Source organism: Sarcophilus harrisii, chromosome 5 (assembly GCF_902635505.1).
Source record: "Sarcophilus harrisii chromosome 5, mSarHar1.11, whole genome shotgun sequence".
Classification (NCBI taxonomy): domain Eukaryota; kingdom Metazoa; phylum Chordata; class Mammalia; order Dasyuromorphia; family Dasyuridae; genus Sarcophilus; species Sarcophilus harrisii.
The window spans coordinates 28040158-28065864 of record NC_045430.1 but is presented as its reverse complement, the minus strand read 5'-3'; the positions used below and the strand labels follow the sequence as shown (position 1 = coordinate 28065864).

The following is a 25707-nucleotide window of genomic DNA, read 5'->3' as shown; positions in this document are numbered from 1 at the left end:
ACCTCAGATAAGCTAATGAATTTGTCTGCATGCCCATAAAAAGAAAAAAAAAAGGTCGTTTGTGTGTGTGTGTGTGTGTGTGTGTGTGTGTGTGTGTAGAGCAAGAGAAGAGTAAATAGGTTTGTATTTGGCTCACAAACAAATGACTCTTTAGTGAAAGGAAAGTCAAATGTTAATTAAACCCATGCAGTGTTTGGATGGATAACATCACTCTGTATTGTTAAATCAGCTTTGATTTTAATTGCATGACAAAAAAAATAACTGTAAATGTATTGCTGACAAAGGTTTTTCTCAAAATCAAATCCTATTTAAAAGCCAAAATAATCCTTTTCATTATACTATGAGTGACCTCGTGGATACTAAAACTTGACACCCAAGTTACTGATCAACCTTCCTGCAGTGAGAACTCTTCTCTCAGCCATTCTCTAGTTCTCTTCTTCAAAAATGGAATTTACCCCAAATGAACTTTAAATATTGCAATAGTGAACCTAAGTCCTACATTTGTTGGGTTTTGTTTGAACCTTTCTATTTCTCCCCCAAGAGTGTAGTCTTTTGTTTCTTCCTTTCTCACTTAATGACTTATAGCCCATAGTGGTTGGGTGGTCAAGAAATAGCTAGAAAGACCCATTGTTTTAATTTTTTCCAATGACTTGATCTCCTTTTTTTGATTCTGTAAACCATTCGAGCACCCAGTAGATTTTCTCCTGCAACCAATGCAAAGACAATGTCATCCCAATTTGCAGTTGGAAAACACTCAAAGAGGTTTCTGAATTAGGACCCAAGATAGTTTGTCTCCCTCACCCATCAGTCTTGCCTGCCCGATTGTCTGTCTCTATATAGCAAAGTCAATAAAAATGATTAGAGTTGGCATCTCACAAATGTACACCCTTAAACCATGAAGCAGGAATGCCATGTAGGAAATATTTTTCTGACCTTTTCAAATTACATCCAACTGTCTGGGGGATTTCTCAGTGACTAGAGGTAATAAGGTTCAATCCGTTTTACTGGTTGGCTTCAAATTTAGTTCCTTGGAAGCCTGGACTTATCTATTCTTTTTCATCTTGGCCCTGGCATCCATTCAGTACTGTAATCCATGCATCTAATCTCCACCCACACCCCCAATCAGGGTTTGCTCAAGGATCACACTGTGAAAGGTCCAGCCGTGAAAGACTCACCATTTATTGCACCTTCCAAAAGCGAAATATTAGCATGGGAGGCGAAGCTGGGATGTTGCCTTTTGAGAGGCTCTTGTTGAATTTAATTAGCTTTAGATTTCATCTCTATCCTACATCTCAGTTTTCACTGCCCTATGTGATTTATGCTTCAGTGACTTTCATTTATATAAAACTTTTCAAATTTAGCTATGCTACTAACACGTCTTAGAATATTAAAGAGTAGAAGGTAAAAATTGTGAAGTTCTAGATGTTAAATTGATTTCATTTTAGTGTTCTATTTTCTTCCTTCCTTCCTTTCTTTTTTTTATGTGAGTCCAAACGCAATAGACACACTCACCCTGTTAAGTAAGTGAATCACCCATGTGAGACGTACCACACACACACAAAAGACAGCTGCACTTGCCCCATTCTTTACTGTGCCCCATGAAGTAGAACAGAAAACACAAGTTAAGGACACATTTCTTAACCTTGTGAAAGTGGGGGAGGGAGCCTATCAGGAAGGCTGGACTACAAGGAAAAGCTCATTTTATTGTTTTGATTTTTTTTTTTACACATTGGGGACACATCCATGCCTTTAAGACACTGGAGAGAGAAGGAGGGGAGCGAGAGAGAGAGAAACACACATATACACACATACATGTGCAGAGAAACGTTGATCTCTGTTTTAACTTTTCCAGCAACAAATGCAACTCCATCATTTATCGTGTGTTTGTGTTGCTGTTGGCCTTCACATGATCCTATAAGAGAGTTTCAAGCCTGAATCGCCAATCTCCAAAGGTCTAGTTGTGATTGGAGCTGGGCTTGCTTTGCAGATCTGTGCACTCAGACCAAGAGGGCAGAAAATTGGGGAATTTACTCCTAAGAATGGTAAGTATGATATGATCTGCTGTTTGCTACTCTTCCTACTGCTTATTAACATTAGAATCTGTTGAAGATTATTTTGAGCCATGTAAATTACAATGAAAACCCCAAATGTTGATAGTTTGATTGTTTTTATAGTTGGGTTTTTTCCCCTTATTGAAAATATGGAAATGTTGAAATCCTGTCATACACTGATCAAACTTGGACTTATTATTCTATAGATAATCATTTTCTTTTATAGTACAATTACTTTTTTTTTTTCCCCTCCAGATTTTTCTGTGTGGAAAACAAAAATGTGAAACAGGGAAGACATCACCAAAAGATGTTCATCTGGAGAAACTCATTGAGACTCTGCCATTGTTTGCAATACACACACACATTTACTTTACCATAGCTCCATTTTAGTTTCTTAAATTATTCATGGCTTTATTTTTTAAAGTATATTTCAGCATATACAAAGAGAAATGGGAATATTTCTGTGAAAAAATACCTACAATATTTTACCTCCAACAATTCTATCAAACTTTATGATAGTCACAACCTAGAAATCCACAGCTTTGTTTTTTCGAAAGGATGAACGTGGAGAGCAGGTACTCTGATGAGCAAAGGTAAGCTATTTCTGTATTATGCAAAGTCAGACATTCCCATCATTCCACAGTGTATCTTGGTATTTACATACCAGATGGGAGAATTTGGAAGTTTCTGGGACCACAATTAAGTATATTGTTTCATTAACTCAATGAATGGCACGATCTGATTTATACTTTGATGATGAATGTACAATTTAATCATTTCGATTTGGGATAGGAAGGCAATATTGCTAACTGGGAAGAGATTTCATGATCTTTTCCCCACCTCCATAGGGATGTCACTTCTTGGTAGCAAACTGGAAACTTAGATGGACAAGTTAACTTTTTTTAATCACAAGGCAACATCATTATCATTGGCTTTATCATACTATAATGCCCTTGGTTCTTTTATAAAAAGGATGTGGTCACGTAGGTAATATATTCCCCCCAGTTCTATAGAGCATTTGAGTCACTTTCGATAGTAGCATTTTGAGACAACTATTATTTGCTATAAACTGACCATTTTCTAGATACAGGAGAGTAGGGAAGAGAGCAAATAGTCTTCTAGCTAGGGGAAAACAAGAGCAGAGACTTAAACAGTAAGTACTGCTCTCTCTCTAGCCTTGCCTTATCTTTTTTCTAAGACTTTTTTTTTTTTTTTTTTAAATGATGTGTGATTAAAGAGTTCAAGTGAGACAGTGATCAGGAATTGCATCTAAAATACAACGCCTTGAGGGCAAGAGAGCATCTGTTATTTTTCCTTGAATTTCCCTAGTGCCTAGAACTATACATTGCACTAAGCTGGTGCTTCATGAATGAATGTGGAATTAATGCAATAAAATGAATGAATGAATAAAAATGCTATTTTATATAATATTTTGAAATTTTAATAAGGGGAAACATAATATATGTATGTATGTTTATAAAATGATGTCTTGTGTCACTAGCCATAGTTTCAAAATCAATGTACAGAAACAAAAATAGCAAATATTGATTTACACGTGTTTAAAGTGGAGAGGAAATCAGTAAAATTGATAGACAGTTCCTACTTAATGACAGAACAATAAATCTGTACAGAGTTCTATTAAACTCCCTTCTCTCCATAAAGAGAAGTCTTTAGAGAAAACTGGGTTGGGTTTTTTTTTTTTTTTTTTATGCTAGAAAAGCAGCTAATAGGCTCCATAGATTTTGCACGTTATAGCCAAAATGTTATTCTTGTAGGTCATCTTCATTCAAATTACTTAGAATCATAGAATGTCAAAGGTGGATGAGATTCTTAGTTTAGCTTTCTCATTTTATAGATAAGGAAATTGCAATCTAGAAAGGCATTGTCCAAAGCTCAATGGCAGAAGTGAGGCTTGTCCCCAATTCCCATAACTCTCAATTTAAATACATGTCTTTTTTATATCATATCACACTTGCTTGTGGAAAATAGCATAGTTTATTCAAATGAATGCTAGCTTAGGCTAGATTCAAATTCTACCTTTTGCATTTATAAGCTGTGTGTTCTTGATTAAGTAACCTTAACCTCTCTCAGACTCAATTTCCTTTTCTGTCAAATGAGGATAATAATGTTTGTAACAACTGCCTCTTTGGGTTATTGTGTGAATCAAAAGAAATCAAATGTTCAGATAGTTTCACAAACCCATAAAATACCTTAAGATGCCATCTGTTGTCAAAGTGGAGTTTTCTTTGTTTCTTCTTCCTTCATAGATTCTTCTGAGGGACTGTTTTTACTTATTTTTAAAAGCTTCTTGTGAACCAAACACTAAATACTAAAATAAACTGTCTTGATTGTTATGGCAGCTTCATAATGGAGCTTTCCCTTCAGCAGAGCTAAATACAAATAGTTAAGGGTCTTGAGTGTTGATTCCAGGTAAGTTATCCTTTTTGTATCACTGTGTTACCTGAGGGGACTCCTGAAATGATACCAGCAACCTAAGAGAGATTGTTGTTTGCTAGGCTGATGAGAGGACAGAGACTGGCTCTTATCTTTGAAATCAGTGTGAGAACTTCCAAAATTGCCTTAACCCCTGTTTAATACATTCATAGATCTTATTAGGAATTTAGTAAAGCAAGTCCCCTCTAACAGATACATTGTGTTATATGTCATGGATTGAGTTGCAAGTAGGATTTTCAATACAGTGTAACAAGATTAATGTTCTCTCTCTCCATCTTTCCTATCCTTAATTTTCCCCTTCTTTCTCTGAATATGGTTCTGGCCCTGGTATGGTCCATCTCTCTCCCACCTCCCCCCCCACAGAGAACTTCCCATGCTTCCTTTAGCATCCACCACCCATTGAAAGATTCTCAACAATACAAATAGGAATAAATCTATCTATTCTGAAGATATCCATTCTACTGAGGAAAGCCAGGAGGGAGTATTCTCTTTTTCTTTGGATTTACTCAGGGTGAACCTGCCTATACCTGGGTAATAGCCTGCTAATCTTGACTTACTGTTACTACTGAAGTAGTATTTATTCTCTCCCAATTGGAACTCTACCAAACATCCTGTAGGGTTTTTGTCCCCCGTCTTCAACAACAGAATCTCCATCTGCTTTAGTGGACCTGGAGCAAAGCACTGTGGACTTTTTTGAGAATTAGAGAAAGAAAAAAAAAATAATTCCTTATCAAAGTTAAACAAGGAGAATTTCCAGGCTTGAAATTAACTTTAATGTTCTCAGAGACTCAATCTTTTATTCAAAGTCTATGTTGAGGAGAAAAAAGTTTTATCTGCTCTATCCTCACAATCAGGGTTATCAGAACACTACTTTTCTTATCCCATTCCTAGTTTAATTGCTCCATAAAGTTATGGTGGCACAGGTGAAGCTAGGCAACACTGAACAGCATGAAGCGCTAATTGCACTAAATTTGGAAATCTTCAGGTTCCATTTATCTTTAACAACTTTCTGGCCAAGCAGACACCATAAGATCAACTCATTATGACAGTACACTCAGTTTTTAAATTGAATTTAAATTAAATCAATTATATTTTGATTAACAATTAAACCCAGATTTCTTATTTTTTGATGTCAAAACAAAATTTCTTTCACTATTTATCAGAAGGCCTCTTCATTTATTGTGCTATTTTGGAAGTTGTCACTAGAGTCCATGAAATCTTAATCATGAGCCCTCTAATTTCCTAATGGGGTGGAGGGAATACATTGATTTATTGATCTGTGTTTAAAAAAACAAAACAAAACCTAGAAGATCAATCTGACATTTTAGGTTAATTTTAGGAAACAAAGAAAGTCATAATTAAATGAGATAAGGATTTTAGTTGTTCATTCCAGTTTATAATAAAAAACAGCCCCTTACCCAAAGTGTCTTAGAAAATAATGCATTCAGACTGAGCAGAATTACTGCCTAGCAGATTCTATTTATCTGTAGCTTAAAAAGCAGCTGCGTTTTTGTAAAAAGCAATGAATGTGGCATTCCTACTTAAAGGTGGAAGGAAAAAAACACTCCTTGTTTTGTAATAAGGGGATTTTCAATTTAAAAGAGAGAGCAGGCCTGTTGTGTGAAGTATGGTTATTACATTCACTGTATTCTATCTCACCCACCAGGAGGCTAATAATGAGGAGTGAGGGAAGGGGGCCACGGCCACGAGGGTTATCTCACAGTCCCAGATGCTGGATAAGTTGGAGGAGGCAGAATCACTTTTGGATGACATTCAGAAAGGCCTGAATGCTTATTGGGAGAAGAAAAGACTATTCTTTACAAGGTAAACAGTTCATTTCATCTACCAGCTGTACAGATCAGTATAAAAATATGTTTATATGAAGATATCCGCAAAGTTCATTTCACCTCCTTTATGAAATCATTTTAGGTGTGGGGCATCTCTTCCCTTGCCTGAACGGTGATGATCAGTCTGCCAGCATCTCATGAGACAAAGGATTCGCTCCTGAGCCCCGCCACACCTTAAAAAATGCTTTGAAGGGCTTGCCAAGCTCACTTTTAATCATGGGAAAGAAATTACCCACATGGAGTCAGCAGAAAATGAAAAAGTGGGCCTCGTGCTGAGATAATTCCAGCAAGTGCCAAGGGGCTAGTTGAGATATGGCTTCATGAGGTGAATATCTTTAGCTCTTACTTAGGGTTTAGTTACTGTATAATCATTCTCTCTTTTAGGAGCAATGAATATCCCAAGTGTGTTTCCTAACCAAAGCTGTCTTTCTCCAAGCGTTTGTCGGGATATTGATGGATTCCATAGGAAATGAGGGTTCTGGGTCCTGCTTGTTATTTCCTTCTACTCAGGACAAGTTTGCAACTCTGCAGAAATTTCATTCAGTGACAAGACCAAGCCAGTGACTGCCGCTAGCTGTGTGTATCTGTGCATCTCTCTGTTTGAGTATCTGTCTAGTACTTTATGTCTCTGTGTATATCTGTATCTTTGTTCTTGTCCTTGGCCCCTCCGTAGGAGACTATCTGGGGAGGATTGAAGAGCAGGTGGTTTTCAGATGTAACCTTGGGAGGAGCAATGGTTGGGGAAGGGCCAAAGGTGGGACTTGATTGGGGGTGGAGGGAAGGAGAAAAGGTGTCACCTTGATAATTAATGATCAATCTTAATTTCCAATCCGTTTTAAAAGGGGGGGGATATCCCCTGAGGACACTAACCTAACCCCATCTTCCCTTTGGGGTACCACAATTCCAATTAAACATCAGTTTCAGTGTGAAATTGGTTTGACTGCCTGTCTTTTGTTTGCCTGCTTAACCCCTTTGTGCCTGTGCTCATTTAGAAGGCTCCCTTGAACTCCGTTCCAGTCCAAGGCCCAAGTTCATCCCTGGCCGCCTGCAGCCCGTCTTCCGTTTCTTTTTTTCTTATTCTAATGATCAGGTCTGGGATCAGAGTTTTTCTTTCACTTTCTATTATTAAAAACTCTTCCCAGGCCCTTGATTCTGTGTCTACTTTTCTCAAAAGAAGGATTCTTAACTTGCCATCTGCTTGTCTCCCAAAGCATTGCCCCTGGCTTAAAATATATGCATTCATAATATTTTATATAACTAGAATAAGTTATATTTCATGTAAAATACATTTCTGTACAAAATCAATTATATACAGACAGATGCAAAACAGATGATAAATATCAAATGATCGAAATATGGCAAACATTTGGCCACCTCAGAACACTAGTGCAACTTTGTATTGCTAGCTTTTTTTTCCAGCTAAGCTCAGCTGTATTATTGTATTCAAAATGTATTTTATGTAAAACATAACACAAAGTATATGGCATTTTATTAGAAACTTTTGAAGACCACCTTCTGTAAGTGTAGTTTTTTTTTTTTTTGGACAGGAAGAGAGAAAGAAGGAAAGCAAAGGGCTACTTTCAAAAGATATTTTGATTGAACTTTGGCTCAGCATCCATTCTGCTCTTTGCCAGTTTCTCCTGGCTGACTGAGCCCAAAGAGCCAAAACAACAGCAATAACAACCAAAACCTCCTCCCCCAAAAACAAAAAAACCCCAAGGTTCCCCCCCCTTGCCTCCAGTTTCCCACATAACTGAACCATGGCATCACCATGCCAACCTAGGACGAGATTGGCTCAGAGCAATAATGTCCCCAGACACTTTGAAACCTATTCATCAGAGTGGGTGGTGAACAGCCCAGGCTTGAACCTAGAGAAAGCTCAGCTCTTCCCCCTACCTGCTGGTCCAGGAAGAAGTCTTCCTTTGTCTCTTCATCCATCCTTACTGCTGCATCTGGGCATCCTTTAAAGCAGTTAAGCATGGTTCCCTTGATAGAAGCTGGTGGGGGAGGGAGATGGAAGGGAAGAAAGGAAAGATGGAAAAGCAGAAGGTGGGGTGAGGTCTTCCCAGGGGAAACATGGGGTCTCTCTGAACTCTCTTCAACAAAGAAGAGAGTTGTATGGTTGGATGGGTGGAAGTGTGGGGGAGGAGTGTGAAAGGTGCAAGAAGAGCAGCTGTGTTTATTTTAATACATATCATTTAACCCTCACCTAAAAACAAATTGAAAGGTTTGGGAGTGCATTAATCTGGACCCAATTAGCATTTCTTTCTCCCTCAAAAGTGCAACCTAAGATTAATGAATATAAACTAAGAGTTTCAGATGCAGTCCTTAAATCATTTGCATGTTTCATGCATGATAATTGAATTTATTTATGCACTTCCTCTCATTTAATTATTTCCTGCTCGTTCCTATATTCTTCACCTAAGCAAAGCCACAGTAATAATAATAATAATAATAACAACATTAATAATAACAATAGAGATATTTGACATGTTAGGAAAAATAGGAGTAAGAAGATGAAAATAACTTGGTTTGATCCAAGAAATCAGGTTCTTTATTCATCTTACTGGAATTGGAGTAATGGGGAATTTTTTCCTTTAAAAACTGTGTTTTTCAATTTGGAATGCTGCTTTAATGTGTTGGTAAATATGCAAACCATGTTATTTTCTAAAGGGCAGAGAAGGCATTTTAAATGATAGCATTGAGTCTCGAGTGACCCTAGAGAATTGTATTTCAGCATGGCCAATTACAAGAGTAGCGATGATAGCAGGGGTAGAACATTAATAAAGAATAAAGAACTATCTTGGGCTTGGGATCTGGAGAATCATAGATGACTGGAGGATTCAAACATACATTACTGTAGCTGACCTATTTAGAATATTTGCTTTAGTAGCTACAAAAGCAATAAAAATCACGTCAGTCTGTCCTAGGATGAAGATACAGAATAGTTGGGCATTTTCATCTGCTGGTTAAGTCCTACCTTGGTATCTTTTTCCCCCCAATTATGTTAAGCTGGCTTCATACTTCCATGGCATAGGTCCATATGGGTGCTGAGCTTTCCCTTCTCCCCCCACCCCCAGTGGCAAGTCTCTAAGGTGGCAGTGGGCACATTAGGAAGGATGGGAAAGATTTGTTAAGCAAAGTAATAGAAAACAATTCTCCCAGTATTAATCTGTACCAGTGACTTGTCTGTCTTTTGTCTTTCCTTGTGTGTTTTCCGAGATAAATGTTGAAGTGAATCTCTTTTTTTTTGTGGCATTCACCTTTGGTGTCCCTTGTTTTCAGTGAATCGAATGGTTACATGTTTCTAAGTGTCCCCTAGTCCTTGTTTCCCTGGTCTTTGTAGCTAGGGATGTCTCTGAGGGATTGAGTCCCACTAATTTGTGATGTCACAATTTAAGTGTATTCCCTGTCTCTTCAATGTAGTTTGAAATGTTAAGTAATGTAGCATGAAATTATTGGTTAGTTTCGAAATGGTTGTGAAATCATGTGAAGAAAATAATTATTGCATCCGGTCAAGATAAATTCACTCTAGTGTCTTATGGCTTTTTATTCCTATGTGATAGTAATAAAGTCTCATGTAGGGATGGAAGCCATGAAATACATTGTGAAATGTCATCAACTAAGATGGGGCCATCAGTATAGAAAACATCCTAGTTGTGAAGTTATTCACATGATTGGCAAATGACATAGTATGAAGCTTCTCTAACTTTCATGCTTGGTTCCTTTTTATTCTTTTATTCCTTTGTTCAGTTTCTTCATCCCTCACTCTTAGAATATGACAATTATGGAAACTAGGTTATGGAAAGTGACTCATCGTCTCAATCACTGATTGACATTTGCGTTCAAGGCTCGAACTTTTCAGTTGGTTCTAAGTTGTTCCTTCTTCATCGTCCGTTAACCAGTACTTTATTCTACCTGTATCTAACCTAAAATCCTCTGCTGATTTCTTTCTCAATTTGCATGGTCTTTCTCCTGAAATTAAAACTGAAAGAAGCAAAGATGCCCCTTTGGGCTTGTGGTCCAGATTGCTCTACTTCCAAGCTCAAAGAATACTAGGTCATGGGTGGGTTAACAAGTAGTAGTTCAGTTGGAATTGTCTTCCTTCCATGGTAATAAAAACAAGGGCCCAGAAGTTGCACCTTTGAGAGAGAAAAGACGTCCACAAAAACCGACTTCGAATGGTATCATCACCCAAAAGATTTCATTACAGTACATACCTGGAGGATATTTTTTTCTCTTTTTATCACACTGATTTTTTTTAAAAAAAAATAGTAGAATCATTCTGAGACACTTTGTGGCTTTCTTACCCTTATTTCTTCTTCAAGATTTCTGTATTTATTTATTTTTTTATGAGTATGATAATAAAAACTTTTGCTGATACTTTTGCCTCTTTGTTTTTCCCCCAAAATAAAGAATGAGATCTAATCCCTGAAGGTGAATGGGTTGCTAAAAATGAAAAGTAAAATCATTTTATATAGAAATTGAAGACCAAGGATGACTAATAGGAAAGGTACATTTTCCATACATTTCTACTACAGCAGATTGATAATGATCTTAGAGTTTTCAGTAATATAATACAAAGACTAGTTTAATTAAATAAGACACATAGTTTAATTTCAACCCTTAAGAAGACTTGCATTTCCAAGCTAGTTACTTTAAAAAGGACATTTGATAAATACACAAAATGGTTGAACTCAAAGTAAGAGTAATTGAAGCTAGACTTAATTTTTTTTTAAGACAGAACACTTACTGCACTTTTAATAAAGACTACTGGAATTTCACAAACTCAATCAATAAGGTCAATCAGCAAACATTTATTTAGTGCCAATTATATATCATTCAGTGTTAGGTACTTGGAATATAAAGATAGATAAAAATGAATTAGTTGCTGTGCTCAATGTACATTTTACTGGAGGGAAGAGAGACAACATATTCCAAGATAAGTAAAGGATATTATACAAAGTAAATAGTAAGAGTGGGATGGAAGTAAAGCAACAGGGAGATTTGGTGGGGAAAACATTATTTGGGGTGACTCTTCAAGGGACTAAACCTTTGCTAAGGCATGAGGAAGGGAAAGAGAGCATTCTAGGCATGGGTTATAATATGTACTTAGGAAATGAAATATTATAGCTGAGGAACAGCAATTAAATCAGGTAGGTGAAATCACTAATGCTCAGAAAATCAGAATCGGAAGGGATCTTTTTAGTCCAACTAGTATCAAAGCAAAGATTTCCACCAAAACATTCCCAACAAATGGTAGTTCAGATTTTTTTTAAATAGGTGCCAGAAATCTTAACTTAAAGGTCCTTGTTTTATTTTGTTTTGTTTTGTTTTTTAATTTAATGACTTTTTTCAATAATTTTTTATTTTTGTCTGGCTCTTTATGACCACATTTGAGGTTTTCTTGGCAAAGATTTTGGAGTGGCTTGCCATTTCCTTTTCCAGTTCATTTGACAGATGAAGAAACTGAGGCAAACAGGGTTAAGTTACTTGCCCAAGGTTACATAGCTAGGAAATGCCTGAGACTAGATTTGTATTCATATAGATGAGTGTTCCTGCCTCCACACCTGATACTCTATCCAAAGTGCCACATAGCTGCCTTAATACAATATTGCTTTTTAAAATAACTTTATCTCGATATAGGTGACTTCCTTTGAGAGGATAAAGTCTGAAAAGGAATTCGTGAAAACTGAAAAGTAATTCAAATCTTGATATGTTGATGGATTCAAGATACAGAATGACATTTAACATTTTCAGACATGATTGATCCCTATCATGTAATTTGCTATACTTTTCAATACCTAAATTACATTCAACATGTAATTTACAAAGTTATCCTGATTTGGCTTCTGGTTTTATGTTCTTGTCCCTTGGAATTCAAAGACAGTTCTGGCACTCACATTCTATAAGCATTTAGGGCATCAGAAACAGGAAGACAAAAAACAAAATAGCCCCTTTCATCAAGGAGCTTTCTTCCCTGGACCTGACTTTTTTTTTTTTTTAAACCAGCTCTAAATCTGTGAGCCCATGCAGCACTCTCTTGGGTCCTCATAAGCTTGCTTTAGCATTTCATTCTTTTCCCTTTCATATGTGGGTGCTTATATTGAATTACCTTACTGATTACTGGAGCTTTAAAGATCATTAGACAAAACTCTATCATCCAATTCCATCATAAGTTGTTTAACATCTCAAGACAGCCTAGGGGACTGTATCTCTCACTGGGCTATTTTTCAGTGCCATCAGCTAGTGATACATATCCCAATTGATCCCTACATAAAATGCATATAAATTTCTGGCCAATGGAACAGAATAATGGAAGGGAAGAAGGAAAGTGAATTATCTCAGTAAGTAAATATAGCTTGACACCTCACTTGATGATCTGGAGGGCATGGTGAAGAATGCAAGCATGGATGGGTAGGCAAGATGGGAAGAAGCAACATAGTCCATCCAAACCTATTTCTCTCCCAAGTCCTGCTAAGCCCCTTATCATTAATTAGATTTTATTCAGCAAAGGGAGATACAGGCCATGGGAATTTGAATTTATAAAGTATGGAGAAAAGGACAAAGGTATTTTTGAATAAGTTCACCAAAGAGTTGTTAGCTAAAGCCCCTACTTTTAGGGCACTTAAAATAATATAACTATAAATAAGCTATGTCACCTTCTTTTAAGGAGTTTGCAAAAGATGTCTTACATGAGCATGCACGCATGCACACACACACACACACACACACACACACACCTTATAGGATCATAGATTTGGAGGTGGAAGGGGATTTAGAAATAGATTCCCAATCCCTGATTTAAAAATGAAAAAACTGAAGTTCAGAGAATTTTTCAGTGACTTTCCTAAGATTCTCAAAATAGGTCTTGCTAAGTCCAATTTCAGTGGTCTATTTGACACTCTCAAACAATATGTCAAAAGAAAAGAATTTATACTTTCCTCAAAGCTATCCTTTCTTCAGATTTGCCCATTTGGGATGGCACCACTTGTCCATATATTCAACTACCTTCTTAACTTTTGAGTTCATCCCTCTGCCTCAACTTCCACATGAAATCAGATCCCATGTTTTGTCATCCTACCACATCCATCAAGTCTGGACTTATTTTAAGAAACTACTAACTGGTTTTCTAACAAATCTTTTACTGTATCCACTGGCTCAAAGGGATATGAAGAGAAGAAAGAAAACTCATAGGCAGCCCCCCCCTCCCCCACACACATCAGCTCATTAGATAACTTGTTCACAGTCAAAGAATTATGGAACTAGATGCTACCATAGAGATCACAAAGTCCAATTTTCCATTTTCCAGAAGGAGGAAAAGTTCAAAGAATTGTTTTGGCACTTTGTTTTTATTGGCAAACTGATTTCTGACAAAATTATTCTAAGGACTGATTCAGAGTAAGCAGGAGAATAATGGTTTTCTTCAAGAAAGACTAGGTTCTCCATTAAGCCAGTCAAAGGCATCTTAATTCATTCCTCCTAATGACTCCTCACAAAACATAGACCTGAATCGAGATCAAAACCAGCTTCCTAGAATATCTATCCATTATGTCATAATGTCAAGCACCATGTCAAAAGAAAATGATTTAATGGAGGAAGATAACATATAAATGGGAGCTAGAAAGCAGAAAGTTAAAATGATGGTTTTAGAGGAGTACTGATGGCTTAGAAATGTCTGGAAAGTGCTTTGAAGGCGCAGATTCAAGCAAGATAAGGTAAAAATCAGTTTATTAGAACCTATGGTGGCTTCAGGAGTTCAATTTTCAAATGGAGAGGATGATTGCCCAAGTAGAGACCAGTAAAAAAACAATATGTAGTGGAGATGAAAAATATATGTGTTCCAGATATTTGATTTCATCAATGTGGAAGATTCCCAGTGTGCAAACTCCTTCTACCCCTGCAGATCAGCATTTCTTCTGCAATCTTTATTCTTAAAGAATTGTCTGGGCAACTAAGGCACTAAGTGATTTATTCATGATCCCATAATGAGTTTGTATCAGCAGCAAGAGTCAGGTCTCTCTGACGCTGTCTGTCTTTCCACTATGTAATGCTGCCTCAAATAATATTATACATAATATTAACAATAATGCAATGAGAATTTTGTATTCTAAAGTATATACATACACATATAATATATATACACTTTTGAGATGTGAACATATATGCATACATATATATCTGTGTGAAATGGATTATAGAACATATTCAAGACTTGTACTGAGGTCTGACTCCAAGGCTGACTGCCTCTTTACTGTTATCATGCTTTCTCAAATAAACAAACAAATGAATCAGTGCATAAACAAATGAAAGGGTGAATAATAAATAAATATAATAAATAATAAAATAAACGAATAATAGATTGATAAATCAAATAATTGGAAGTTGCCTTAGAAGTCATGTACTTTACCCTCTATACAGATTAGTCCAGAAGGTCAATCTGCCAATTAACAAATTATTTATTAAGTAGGTTTTATGGAATATGTGCAAGAACCTGTGACAGGAAACTTAGGGACAAATAAAAATAATCCCTATCCTCAAGAAGTTTAACCAGGGAGATGACATGCATATATATATATATATATATATATATATATATACCAGATAATTTCAAGAGAAAGGTACTACTAGCAAGGTGGCAGGATCAATAAACATTTCATTTACTAAGCCACAATTAAGCTGAGCATTGTAAGAAACTCAACATCCTAGGAAGAAGAGATGAGGATACAGACCACCTTCCAGGCATGCAGAACAGTCAGTACTAATGAAGAGCATCATGTGTGAGAAATAGAAAGGAGGACAATTTGCTTGAATTTTGGTCAATGTTCAATGTTTAAGGCTAGAAAATTAGGTTGGGGCCAGGTCGTGATGAATTTTAAGTAGATCAAACAAATGATCGAACAAAAAGCATTTATTAAATGCCTGCTATGTGCCAGATAATGTGTTAAGTGTTGGAGATACAAGTGCAAAGGATGAAAGAATTCCTATTTCCAGTGAGTTTTTCTTCAGATGGAAGATATAAAGACATACAGATTGTCCAAAAAGTTTTAGTGCACTAGTTTAATTGCACTGTCTTTTTGGATAGCCTGTATGTGGATCTATATGGTATAGCTGCAAAATAAATAAATATAAGGTATTCAATTCAAGGCAGTTTGGGAGAAAGAGTACTAGCATTTAAGGGGGAATCAGAAAAGACTTCAAGAAAAATGGGCCTTTATGAGGCTGAAACTTGGAGGAGATATATTCTAGGCATGGGAAATGGTCAATATAAAGATATGAATATAGAAGCTTGAGGGTGATATTTGAGGAACAGAAATCCAATTTGGTTGGATGACAGAGCTCAGGCGGTAAAGCAATCTCTAATGAACTTGGAAATCAAGGTTCGAACCAGGTCATGAATGGCTTTAAAAGCTAAAAAGAAGAATTGGGTTGCTGTTGTAGAAGAGATAGAAAGCCACTGGAATTGAGCAGTGGAGTGGCGGGGAGATATGGTTGGAACTATGTTATAGGAAAATCGCTTTAATAGATGTGAAGAAATGGAAAACAAAAGGTCAGTGCAAAAAGACTAGGTGAGAGACTATTGCAAAAGTCTAGGTGAGAGGTGATGTGGTATGCCTAGGTTGATATCTATGTGAATGGAGAGAAGAAGACAAAATTAAGAGATCTTATAAAGGAAGGGGAAAGAATCTTGTAACTGATTGGGAAATGAGATGTGGATCACTGATTATGACACTGAGGTTGCAAACTTGTGTGAAGGGAAAGATAGTAGTGTCTTGAGATAAGAAAGGAGTTAGATTTGGGTGAGTGAAGGATATGATGAATCTTGCTGTAGATCTGCTGATCTTGAGATGCTTACAATCTGAAATTTCAAATCTGTAGACAGCTGGTGATGAGAAAATAGAGTTCAAGAGAGAGTCTAGGGCTGACTAAATAGGTAGGGGAGGGTCATCAACATAGACATAGTAGCCTATGGGAGCTGCTGAGCTCCACAAGGGAGAGTATAGAGAAAAAAGAAAATGTTGCGACTTAACAGATTATAGAGATAGTAAAATAGTAAAGACAGAATTCAAATCCATCCCCTCTGACTTTAAATATTTCTATAATGGACCATAACCCTGAGGAGTGCATATTCATCACCATGGGCTCTATTATTCTTCCTCTCCCTATTTTTTTTTTTTAAACAGATAAGAAAACTCAGGTGTCAAGAGATTATGTGATTTGCCCAATGATGCCATGGTTAGGGTTAGAGGTAACTTAAACATAGGATTTGATTCCATCCACTCTGCTAAAATAATACTCATAGAAATTTGTAGAGACCAGATATAAGGACAGAAGAGTAGGGTGTAGCTCTCTTTGATCACAGATTCCATGCATTCAAATGAATTAAAAAATTCACTGGCTACCAGTCCATTCTGGTGCTCTCCCACCTCCCCTCTGACTGTAATTCTTAAAATTCCAGGACACAGAAGGACATAGAAGCATTTGTCTTGTCTCTTAGAACCTCAGAAAAATGAAGATTGATGATACTCTTACTTGGGAGCTCCAGTTTGTGATTTTCTGATGCTAACACAAATTGGCTGTCACCAAGAAATGCATGGGAGTGAATAGATGGACCCAAGGTGTACATTTATCTCTGTATGTTTCCCATCATTGGGGTTGGATACCACCAGCCATGGATAGATATCCATCTTCATAGAGACATACACATGACCTCATTTTCTCTTTGTTGAGAGTGTAATATAGATTACTATGAAAATGTATTTTACCTGCTAGATTTATTTCCCAAGTATGTCACGGACAAAAAGAAAATCCTATATAGACCAAAATATTTATCACAGTACTTTTTGTGGTAGCAAAAGACTAAACACAAAGTTGAAGCTTATCTACTGGGGAGAAGATAAACAAATTGTGGTACCTGAAGAGAATGGAATATTACTGTACTATAAGAAACAACAAAAAATGGGAAATTCAGAGAAGAACGGGAAGATTTATATGAACCAATGCAAAGTAAAGTAAGAACAATCAGGGAAACCATATACACATGATTACAGAAATGGAATTGAAGGGAAAATAAGAATACAATTAAAAGAGAATGCTGCAACATTATCATCAAGTTTATCCATAAAGAAAGGAAGGCTCTTACCCTTACTTCTTTGAAGAGATGGGAAACTATGGATATGCAAGATTACATGTAATGAAAGTTTTTTTAACCTTTGTTGTGTTGCAGACCCCTTTGGCAGTCTGGTAAAACCTATGGCTTCCTTCTCAAAATAATATTTTAAATACATAAAATTAAAATGCATATGATCTCAACAGTAATCAATTATACTGAAATAAACTTATCCAATCATGTATTTCACAAAAATTCACAAATGTCACATTTATGGACTTGTGATAATGAAAAAAAAAAAATCTTTCATTTGTTGGTTAATGTTTCTGAATTTCCTGACCCCCTATTTTTAAATTCTTAACCATAAAGGATGATTCTTTGTTAGGAATGGCAGAGAGAGATGATTAGGAAATGAAGGTGATATAAAAATAAAAGATATCAAAGAAAATGTATTTTAAATAAAAATGTATTTTGCTTTTCTCCATTCCTGCCCCTGCAAAGAACAGTAAAGTACTTATGGTTTATCACACACACACACACACACACACACACACACACACACATACACACACACACAACCCTTTGAACCTGAAGATAGTTTCACGTCTTAAAAAAATCCTTAGTGATTCCATGAATCACCATGGCAGAACATCAACACTAAGATGAGACCTGAAAGATCACCTAATTTAATGCTTGTTTTACTGATAAAGAAACCAAGGCCCAGAGACTGGAACCACTTTCTCAAGGTCAAACAGCTAATGGGGCACAGAGTTAAGTCTTGAACCTAATCTTCAGGTTTATAATCCAATTCTCGTTCTCTTGCATCTCTCTTTTCTGGATTCCCATTTGAAACTTAGCACAATATTTTATAGTCATGGAAATTTTTTAGAAATGTATTTCTTCAGGTCAGAGGATATGGAGTCAGTTCTCAAAACAAGAAATAAAAGGTCTCTATAACCATATGAAAGCATACTCTAAATCCCTGATAATTAAAGAAATGCAAAGTAAAGTAACTCAGATTCCAGCTTATATCCATCAGAATGGCAAAATTGACAAAAATATGGAAAATGACAAATTTTGGAGGGGTCGTAGGAAAATAGACATCACTGCTCTACTAAAGGAAATTTTAACTGGTTCAATTATTCTGGAAATTTGGAAGTATGCCCCCAAAGTTACTAAACTGTGCATATCTTTCAATGACAATGATCCCAACTTGTATTATATTCTAAAGAGATCAAAGAAAGAGAAGTTCCCATATATACAAAATTTTTTCTGGCACCTCTTTTGTGGTGGCAAAGAAATAAAAAATGAAGAGGTGTCTATCAGTGGTGAAACAAATTATATTATATGAATCTAACAAAATGCTATTTTAATGTAATAAATAATGGAAAAGATAGTTTCAGGGAAACCTAAGAAGTATTTAAATCAACTAATGCAGAGCGAACAAAACCAGGAGAAGAATACATATAATAACTGTGTTCATTGTAAAGACAAATGACTTTGATTTATTTAAAAACTCTCATCAACACAATGACCAACTGTGATTCCGATTGATGATAAGGAAAGTTATCTCCTGAACATCAGATGAAACAAATACTTCTAGACATGCCCAATATGGGAATTCATTTTGCTTGGCTATGATTATTTGTTTATGGTTATTCAGTGTGTTGGAGGGAGGTGGAAGATAAAAATAAAGAAATACTTGATAATTGAGAAAACCTTTATTTTAAAACATAATTATTTAATTTTATCTCTCTGTTCCCAATGGCTAGTAAAATACTTATTCACTGATGACTAACTACATGACCTTCTTTAGGATAATATCCTTTTCCTTCTCCTTTTCAATGAGCCGTACCTTTAAACAAATGATAAGAGGAAAAAAGCAGTTCAGAAAAAAAAAAAAAAAACACAACAATACATCAGTGGTATCTAACAGAATATACAATGTTCAGTACTGACAGTCCCTCCACTTGTGCAAAGAAGAGAAAGAGATACATTTTCTCAACACATCTTCAGAGACAAGTTTTGTAATTTAATTATAGGGCATTTGTTTATGGTTTCTTGTTGTTTTTCTGTTTGCATTGGTATTACTAGGTATATTGTTTTTCTGTTTTGCTTACTTCACTCTGCATCAGTTCATGTAAGTCTTCCCATGTTTCTCTAAATTCTTTGAATTCCTATCTTTGACACCATACATTCATTTCTTATAATATATTCATTCCTCACTGATGGGTAGAGATGTTATTTCTACTTCGTTAACAATTCATGTCTCGAACTTCATGGTTTGCAAAATATTTATATATTATCTTCTCTGATCTTCACAACATTCCTATAAATAAGGTTTTCTCTTATCCCCATTTTATATATGAGGAAACAGAGGCTCGGAGAGACCACTTTTTGCCCCAGTTTACCTAACTACTAAGTATCTAAGGAGAAATTTGTACTAAGGTGATCCTAGTTCCCATATCTAACATTGTATGCCATACAGCATTGATCTTCCAAAAATGCCATCTCTAATTTGGTCCTCATTGCCACACTGTGTGGTATTTGTATCTCCATTTTATAGATGAGAAAATTGTGAACTGGAGAAGGTCACTGACTCTTGCTGCTAAAGTCCAAACAATGGTTCATGCTCATAGTAACTCAGAACAATTAATACATTTATCATGAATATATTGGCTCAATTAGGATTCTATGGCTCAATGTGCCTGATGGGAACTGTTTGTGTGTGTGTGTGTGTGTGTGTGTGTGTGTGTGTGTGTGTGTGTATGTTCTCAGCAAGGCAGTTACGGTAGCTCAAAAAAAAAAAAAAATGAGAGGTGCAAATTCAGAGTTATCTCCACTCCAAATGTTCACATGTGTCCAGCCTATGGTGGATCCTTCCAAACTCCTATTGGTCTGATCAGTCATAGTCAGACACACTGTACTTTGAACCCAATATCACATCCTTGGTCCTCTTTGAGAATGGAGAATAATAATATGTTTGTATGCACATCCATATACATATATAACACATGCCTAATTATGGACATAGTGTATGTATGTTTATATAGATACATGTGTGAATGTATATAAGTATGTATACTTTATGAAGAATGTGAGTATATGCATACATGTTATAATGGTACATATTTAATATTTTGCATATATTATGTACACATATACATTCATACATAAAACATACACATATATTCTGGGATGCAGCTTAAAGGATGCGAAGGTAAAAATCATTGCAAATATAAATCCCTAACTGGCCAGGTAGGACTGGGTGCATGGTAAGTGATCACTAAATATGGCCTGATTGCCTAAGGTTATTGCTCTCTCTGAAATTTCAGAGCAGTTGCAATAAAAAAAATGAGGTGACAACTGAAAGACAAAAACTCAGCTACCCAGCCACCCTTTTACCATGCTCTCTTCCCCCAATGTTTAGATCACAGTTCTTCAGTGTCTGCATGAAAAAATTTTGGCTGAGGCTAATTCCCTGCCTTAAGTACCTTGGTCTGGAATTCTAGCACACTTATGGGAAATTCAAATACATTATACTGTGTTGTCAGGCTCTAAGAATAGCTCCATCCCCTCATTTATGGAGAACATTAATAGTTGCAAATCCCTTTATGTATGTTATCTCATTTGAGCTTCTCACATGAGCCCAGTGGGATCAATAGGCATAGGGACAGGACCTGTGATTTGCTAGAGGAGGAAAATGCTTCTACCAATGCAAATTAGCATCTTCTCCAAAACTTCCTGTCTTTCAGGATTCTTAACCTGGGGTTCGTGCACTTTTAAAAATAATTTCATCAAAATAGGGAAACTACATTGTAAGTCAGCCAGATTAATATTGCTTTAGACTTTTTAAAACAAGTAGATAGCATAAGATTGGAATAATTCTTTTGCATGGGAAATGATGAGTTGGGCAAGTTAGAAAAATATAGAAAGAGTTGGATCTAAGAAGGATGATGTTATCTACCTTTAAGAAAACAAGGGACAAATAATTATAGCACAAATCTTACAGAGATATATATGAATGTATATATGTGTATGGTACATCTATCCATATATGTGTGTGTGTGTGTGTGTGTGTGTGTGTGTGTGTGTGACTGAATGTAGTCTCCTAGGAGGAAGAGGAGAGAAAAGGAGAAAAGATGAATAAAGTACAAAATACACAGCAGAGAACAAAAGAAAATCTACAAGGAAGTAAAGAACAGTTTTGAAGACAATGTGTTCTATTATAAAATCTTTCTTGAAATGGAAATTTATTGTTACACATTTTGAATCTTCTCTTATGTTCTGCTGTGCACATGACAATGGTTTTAATAAATGTATCTAAAATATTTTCATAATCATATTTCAATGAAATTTGCATTCTTTGTAATTCTATATTTTATTTTATGTATTTCAAAACAGTATTACTGAGGGGGTCCATAGACCTACCTACTAAGCAAAAGGGAGTCTACGATTCAAAAATAGTTAAGAAGTCCAGTAAAGTATTGCCTAGATTATCAAAAAGTTAAATAATTTTAATGATGTCACCCAGGCAGTATGTGTCTAAGACCAGTCTAAAATTCAGATTTTCTTGGATCTAACTCCAGCTGTCTACCCATCTCACCAGGATGGCTTTTGCACAAGCTGGGATGGATACAACAGCTGTTATTGTCCCCAAGTATACTTGTTATTGTCTCCATTTGAGGAAACTAAGGTTCAGAAAGGTTGATTCCCATGATCCTTGATGACAAAGACTTTCATTTTTTTTTCCTTTTTATCCCCATTTCTTGGAATGATTCCTGGTACATAGTAGGTACTTAATAAATGCTTTTGATTTACTGATTCATTAATGATCACACAGCTCACCAGGGTTTAAAAGAGGATAGACTTATGGTAGGTTCTAATCCTACCTTTGACACATGTTGACTGTTTGCACATCTCATCTCGCACTACCCTAAGCAATGTTCTTAGACTACAAGTTACCCACCAAGTATGGGTCTGCATCGGTATTTACTCAATTTACCAAATGGGAAGATTCAATAACAGACATATTCCTGATTCATTCCAAAAATAGACAAGATTCTAGTAGAATCAGAAGAAGTTTCAGAAGGCTTCGAGTCTAACTGCCTCAATTTACAAAAGGAAACTAAAGATACCTAACTCCTTTGAGATCAGTCAAATTAACTAGTAATAGAGATGGGATTTGAAATCATGCCTCTTGCTTCCAGATTCAGCATTCTTTTAACTGCATCATATCTAACATGAAATATCTAGAAAGATAAATATATATGTGCCAATAAAGCAAAGATAGTATCTAAATTCCAATTTTCTATCACTAAGCATGCTTAAAGTATGTAGTGTGTGTATGTATATGGCATGTGAGTCCCATATCCAGATACCTAGAAAAGTCTATGGGCCATAATAAAGTTCTTTCAAATGCTAAGAATCTCTTAAATGCCTCTAAGATCATAAATTTTAAATTAGACCACCTAATCTAATCTATTCTTTTTTGCAGAAGAGGAAGCTGGGGAAGTTAGGGAAACTGGGGAAGTTAACTGACTTTCCCAAGATCACACAAGTAGCAAATGTCAAAAGTTAAATTTGAATCCATGTCCTTTTACTGAAACCTAAAAGCAAGGTTCCCTCTGAGCTTGGTTTCATATAAAATTGAAAGATTGGGTGACCTTCCCTTTCCCCTAGCCCTGATATTATAGGTAAATAATATAGTGAACTTGGAGTAAGATAATCTGGCTTGTGTTTGAGTCCTACTCCTCATCTCACCTTTGTAGTTATTTGCTTGTGGGCAGATCCCTTCACTATATTGAGTGTTGGGTCCATCATCTAAAATGAGTATAATAATAATAATAATAATAAAAACCAGTTCCTATTCACAGGACTATGAGGAAAGTGCTTTCAAACCATTATGTCCTATATAAGATATCCCAAAAAGTGTAATACCATTTTAAGTTTTAATAGCTTTTTAAAAAACTTTGATAGCTTAATAGATTAAAAAAAAGCTTTATGGCTTAAAAATACACTAAGATTTTTTTTGAAGCACCCTTATATAAATGTGTTAGTATTATGATTATTGATGCATCATTACTTTGATTCTGCGTCTTATGTATACAATACTTATAAAGTAAGTGGTTAATGAATGTTTTTTATTCATTCATTCATGTTGAAAGGAATAGAAAGACCCCGCAGAGAGTTCAAGGGCCAATAAAATTTTTGCAGGTGGGTGGATATTTTTAACTTCCCCTTAAAATCTGTTAGCTGCATATGGGTCTCTTTATGAACAATTATCGTTCAAAAGAAGACATTTTCCACTGGAGAATGAATATTTCAATTTGACAAGCATTTATTATAAAGCCTATTGTATTTAAGAAATTGTGCTGTTTTGTAATATGAAGACCTAAATGGATAGTCCCTACCTATTAGACACTTTGCTTTAACTTGTTTAGTCATTTTTCAATTATTTCCAACTCTTCATGACCCCCTTTGGGGTTTTCTTGGCAAAGATACTGGAGTGGTTTGTCATTTTCTTCTCCAACTCATTATACAGATGAGGAAAGTTACAGCAAGGAAAGTTAAAGCAGGAAGAAGCATAAGGAGTCATCCACAAAGACTTCAATGGAAGAGGCAACTAGACATCTAAGGAATCTCAGAATCATAGAAGAAGAAGTATAGATTAGACATGGGACATATCTAGTACCAAACCCTAGAAGGAAAAGATGGAGCATGGGGTTAGGAGTCTGCTGATAGTCTAGTTTGGCTGGGAAGAAGAGTTTATGAATGCAACTTTTAAAAATTGATATCAGGAAGGTGAATTTCTCATTGGAAAAATGAAATCAACGTTAAAGAAACATAAGGGAGCATATGTAAATATATCTTCCTGAGGGCTAGATTCAAAAATCAACCTGTATTCTGGCTTGTTGCTGACTTTTCCTGAAATAGGCTGTGTGACCATAATCACTTAACCTTACTGGTAATAAAAGCAGCTCCTACGTATCTCATAGGAACAGGGATGATTAGATAAGGTCTATAAAGGGCTTTATGTTTCTAAGAGAAAGATATCATGAAAATTCATGTTTGAAGCAGTTGTCTTTGGCAAGTGGAATAACAGACTTGATGTTCATTCTTTTTATCCCTAGTATCTCTTTCCTCTGGGCATAAACTTCCAAAACTCTTGCTGGGGGTAATTTAGTGCTTGGGACAAAAGAGATATTAAAGGAAGATAAAACAGAAGAAAGAGATTCTGTCACCTCTGACATGTACCATGCTTGTTTGAGGGGATGCCCAATTTCATAAAGACAAATAGGCCAAACTGAAGAACTACTTACTTAGGATTCTTTAGATTCAATTAAATTGGGTTAAATGTGCACTTTTGAGAGCCTGCTACATACCAGACATTGGCTTTGTTGCTGGAGATAAAATAATGAAAATGAAAATAAAAATAAACACTGTCATCAACAAGCTAATATTTTACCTCAATGTTTGAGAACAGGAAATGGAATAGGGCAAAGATCAAAGGATCCTAATTTTAGAGCTTTAATAAACATGAAAAAAGGACCTATAGTTTAAGCCCCCATTTTATATGGAAAAAAAGAGGCCTGCAGTGATTAAATAATTTGCTTAAAGTCACACAGTTACTTAATGGCAGGTCTCCAATTATGAACTTTAGTGAGCACTTTCTTTCCCCATTTCCAATATGAATAAAGTTGAAGGAAACCAAAAAGTGCAGGAATGGCCAAGTGAGGTTCGCATCTGGAAAGATATTGAACAATCCAATTTAACAGACATTTGTTGCACTTCTGATTAGAAGGCATAAGAAGGGCTCCTTCTCAAATTTCCATTTAAGGAGGTGGCCCAAACCAGACATATCTTTATTTCTCACCCAGATTTTGAACTTTTCCAACATGCCCATGCTTCTATGAGCCATCCACTTAACCCATGCCTTCACCTTAAAGCTTTAGCCTCATTAGATTGTAAGCCTCTTGAAGGCAAAGGCTTTTAAAAAATGTATATCCTGGCACAAAAGCTTATTAAGCATCTACAATATTAGCAGGAAATCTAAGTATTGGGGATAGAATACAAAAAGAAGGGAGCTTCAACTCTATTGCAAGCATTTGCTAATCAGAGTTGAAATTACTACTGTTGTTATTGCCCTTGTTCTTGTCATTATTATTGGATTTTTTTTTTTTTTGCCCACCTTGAGAAAATATCACAAACAGACCTGCAGCAAGTATTAGGAAGTAAACTTTCA

The 25707-nt window shown here is 35.8% G+C and overlaps 2 long non-coding RNA genes and 1 other non-coding gene across 8 annotated transcripts in view; 2 read left to right on the top strand and 1 right to left on the bottom strand.

The window, feature by feature from the left end:
• Positions 1 to 7283, top strand: part of LOC116419690 — a 121950-nt gene extending 114667 nt beyond the window's left edge. The window contains exons 7-10 of one of the 2 annotated variants that reach the window (XR_004229973.1): positions 1853 to 2042; positions 2307 to 2644; positions 6172 to 6329; positions 6435 to 7283. This is a non-coding gene — a long non-coding RNA (uncharacterized LOC116419690). Of the gene's footprint in view, positions 1 to 1852; positions 2043 to 2306; positions 6330 to 6434 lie in introns of both variants that reach the window. The other variant, XR_004229972.1, reaches the window with a different exon arrangement.
• LOC116419689 overlaps positions 1 to 9789 on the bottom strand; it is a 78115-nt gene extending 68326 nt beyond the window's left edge. For 3 of the 5 annotated variants that reach the window (XR_004229970.1, XR_004229968.1, XR_004229971.1), the window contains exons 1-2: positions 9531 to 9789; positions 8249 to 8349 (exon numbers count right to left, since the gene is read on the bottom strand). This is a non-coding gene — a long non-coding RNA (uncharacterized LOC116419689). Of the gene's footprint in view, positions 1 to 5071; positions 5194 to 8248; positions 8350 to 9530 lie in introns of those variants that run through there. The other 2 variants (XR_004229967.1, XR_004229969.1) reach the window with 2 other exon arrangements.
• A 73-nt stretch (positions 9790 to 9862) lies between these two features.
• Positions 9863 to 10012, top strand: MIR135A (microRNA mir-135a). The gene has a single exon (NR_105731.1). It is a non-coding gene; the product is annotated as a microRNA mir-135a (primary transcript).
• Positions 10013 to 25707: the final 15695 nt, after the last annotated feature.